Source organism: Notamacropus eugenii, chromosome 1, assembly GCF_028372415.1.
Source record: "Notamacropus eugenii isolate mMacEug1 chromosome 1, mMacEug1.pri_v2, whole genome shotgun sequence".
Taxonomy (NCBI): Eukaryota; Metazoa; Chordata; class Mammalia; order Diprotodontia; family Macropodidae; genus Notamacropus; species Notamacropus eugenii.
Window position 1 is genome coordinate 408,157,800 of NC_092872.1, and position 3,806 is coordinate 408,161,605.

The window sequence follows — 3,806 nt, forward strand, 5'->3', positions numbered from 1 at the left end:
TCTTGGAGAATTTTCAAGTTCATGGGAATGAAAAGTAGGGTTCCCAAGATGCCTGGGCAAAACAGGATTTGAGCAGCCAAAGAGCAAGTTATGCTTTACTTTCAATGGTTAAGAAAGAGGCATGCTTTACCTAACAGACTATTGCTTCAAATCCTGACTTTGTTCTTTCCTATTTCTATGACCTTGGAGAAATCACTTCTCCTGTCTGAGTCTCAGTTTTTCTCCTTTTCTCTCTAGATAATCTTTCAGGTTCCTTCCAGTCCTAGACCTTCTTACATTTGATCACTTAGGGAAGAATGGTGCTGGAAAGAGTTCAGTGTAGAGCCACGTGGAATATTGGAAGCATCACTAGCTTTGGGGTTACAGGATCTGAGTTAAAATCCTTTCTCTGTGACTTTAGGCAAATCACTTATTCTTGGATCTGTTTCTTCAACTATAAAATGAGGAGTATGAATTGGTTAATCTCTGAGTTTCCTTCTGACTGGATCTGTGATTCCATGGACTCTTGGGAAATTGTTGGACTATTTCAATTCACTACATCACAGATTTAGAGTTGTGAGAAAAAAGAAAATTGAAATTGTGGAAATTGAGGGGATTAGGACAACAAATAGTTGTGAGAATTGAGTGAGCCATTTTATGACTCCATTTTATGACTCCATATTATGACTCAATTCTGGAGTTAGCTTGGTTTCTATTCAATTATGGGTCTAGTGCAATTTCTGTCTTGTGAGAAAACTTTATTTAGCTGTAGCAATTGAGAGAAAATCTTATTGCATTATTTGAACCTACTCCTATGTGGCTGGGAAATTGGACCATCTCTCCTTGCTGCTTAGAGACCCTTAACTAAGGAGAGATAACACATGCTCTCTTCCTCTCAAGATTGACTCTCCAGAGCCAACATGATTTTCTGTCATATGTTCAGTAAGGTCTTTGGGTTCAATCTGAATCCCATGAGTGTGTGCTCCTAATGTGATGAATAAAAAACCCAACAGACTTCCTAGGCCAATAATAATCAGTTTATTAGTTAGGCTACTTAATGATAAATTTATAGCCAGTAGTTTCTCCTAGTATCCAATGACTGCTAATATCAAAATTAAAATATTAAATATTTTATTGAAAGGGAATGTCCTTGACAGGAGAAATCAACCCAGATTGGTGGACATTTAATGAGGAGGTGAGCTAGGAATCTTCAGCTCCTCCTGCTGAGGATGTGACTTGATCATAAGACTCAGCTTCCTTCACCAATCTGAAAAGAGAAATCCATCTACATCCAGACCACTGTGGTTGATTTTCTTCTTCATGAGTTGGGTTACCCTAAAGTCTAATGGAGGCTTTCAAGAACATAGCTGTTATCCTTGGGGCAATCACTCACCCAAGCTAGATTTTGTTCACACTTCCTCCTCTGCCCACCCCCACCCATGCTAGTTGGGTGGGTTCTGGCCCAAGACTGAAGAGTGTATTTCCTGAAAATTAGAGGTAATCTCATTAATCAGAGTATTTCAAAGACTTACTGATTGACCTACAAGGACTGGTCTCTAAATGAGGAAGTAAAAGAGAAAAAAACCTTAATTCTAATTTAATAATCAGTTGTTAATATAATAGAAAAATAATAACTTATCTCACTAAGCAGGCTGATGACCTCAAGGGTCAGGAAGAGAGGCAGAAAAAATTACTAATTAATGTGAATCTGTTATCAAAGAGGCAAGAAATGAGAGGAGGAGCCTTTGAATTTAAAACCAAAACAACAACCCACCCTCTTACCAGGAGGGCTCAGGAAACCAGCAATGACTCAGAGTTGAGAAGGCAGAATAGTGGCATAAGTACAAAGAAGATTTAGGAGGTCTATTTTCTTTTTTTTCAACTCAAATTAGGAAGTCAGGGAGCAATGATTCAGGGAAAGGGCTTCATAGTCACTTGGCCTACCATTCTTCATTAACTCCAGCCCTCCCTGTGTTTCTTCCACTTAAGCTTGTGACTAGTTATATGAATATTTCTGTAGAATCCAAAAGGGTAGAGATTGGTAAAATAAATTTTAAAAAATAAAGCTATGTCAATGAGGTGCTATGGAATGGTCAAATAAAATAGCATGTAGAGAATTTTGTAAACTTCAAAGCACATTATAAATCCTAGCTGTTGCTGTTACCATTATAATCATCATCACCCATATCATTAACCTTTATGATTGATTAGAAGATGAATTATCTCATTCACTGTGCAACATGCCTCAGTAGCACCTCATACTCAGCCTTCTTATCCAAGTCGCTAAGAAGGCACCATGGAACAGTGGAAACAAAGGGGAATTTAGAATCGGATGACATTGATTTGAATCCCAGTTCTGTCACTTAGGAGCAACATAGAGTATTGGAGAGTGCTAGATGTAGATCTGCTTTCAAACCTTGCCTTAGGTACTTGCTAGATGTGTGACCCTGAGCAAATCATTTCACCTCTCTTTACCTTAGTTTTCATATCTGGTTGGTGAGTGGATTAGTGGTCCCTGGGATCCTTTCTAGCTTTAGAGCTATGAACTCTATGAACTATATGAACTATGATCCTCTGGTTCTAATTACTATCTGTGTGACTTTGGGCAAAGCACTTCAATTTGCTAGACCACAGTTTACTCACTTGTATGAATGGTGGACAAGGGGGGTGATCTCAAGGATCATTTAGGTTCCTTCCATATATAAAAGTATCATGCAGTGATTTGACCAAAGTCATTAGCTTTACACTTAATCCTGCTTCTTTTTCTGACTTTACTGTTTTTGTCTGCATCACTTTTATTCACCCAGTTTCCCAAGTCTGTAATCTTCTGATTATTTTTTATTTATAGAACAACAGTTCTAGAGCAGGAAAGGATCTTAGAAATTATCTTGTCTGATGATCTCATTTTTCCAGATAATAAAACAGAGGTAAAGAGAAGTTAAAGGACTTATCCAAGGTCACAGTCACACAAACAATAGTAATAATAGTAATATCTAGAACTTATACAGCACTTGAAAGATTGCAAGAGCTTTAAAATTGTCTCATTTGATACCACAGCACCGAGAGGTAAGTGCTGATATAATCCCTATTTTATAGAAGAGGAAAACAAATGTTAATCTACTTGCCCAGAGTCATATAACTAGTAAGTGTCTGAGGCTAAATTTGAACTCAGAACTTAGGTCTTCCTAATGGAAGTCCTCTTAACTGTAATTTAATGTTAACACTACTCATGACACTGAAATATCTAGCTATCTCATAAGTGTCAGGACCAAAATTTGAACCCAGATCCTGATTGTAAGTCTTTGTTTTTACAGCAACACATATTATCCCTTCTCATTTGCCTCAGATTAATAAATAATTATTTACCAAGTCTCTTGTTTCTACCATATTTCTTGCAGTTATTCCCTGTCTTTCACCCTGTCCACTTTCACCCTCTTAACACAGGCCCTCATTACCAACTGGATGGACCATGGCAATAAACCCATAATGAATCCTCCCTCTTCCATTGTCCTTCCACTCAGCCTAAGTACAATTGTCAGAATTATCTTTTCCTCTTTATATCACCACCCACTAAAGACAATCTAGGACAAAATGCATGAGAAAGCATGGATGGAATGCAATCTGCACCATTGAAGGAGTACCTACCTTGAGGAACTTAGAGATTCATGGAAGTATTGTTCATGTAACTCCTCTGCTCAAACATTTTTATTAGCTCACCATTACCTCCCAAAAAAGCTTTTTTTTTTCTTGGATGAATCTTCAAGGCCAGTAGCGGTCTTGAATAGTATAATCGAGTTCCAGTCTACTTTCCTAGTCTTACCTCATGT

The 3,806-nt window shown here is 37.7% G+C and overlaps 1 long non-coding RNA gene across 1 annotated transcript; it reads right to left on the reverse strand.

Moving 5' to 3' along the window:
* Positions 1-1,093: 1,093 nt before the first annotated feature.
* LOC140526221 (uncharacterized) lies at positions 1,094-1,458 on the reverse strand. The gene is made up of 2 exons (XR_011974286.1): positions 1,373-1,458; positions 1,094-1,246 (listed from the first exon to the last, which is right to left on the reverse strand). It is a non-coding gene; the product is annotated as an uncharacterized lncRNA (long non-coding RNA).
* Positions 1,459-3,806: the final 2,348 nt, after the last annotated feature.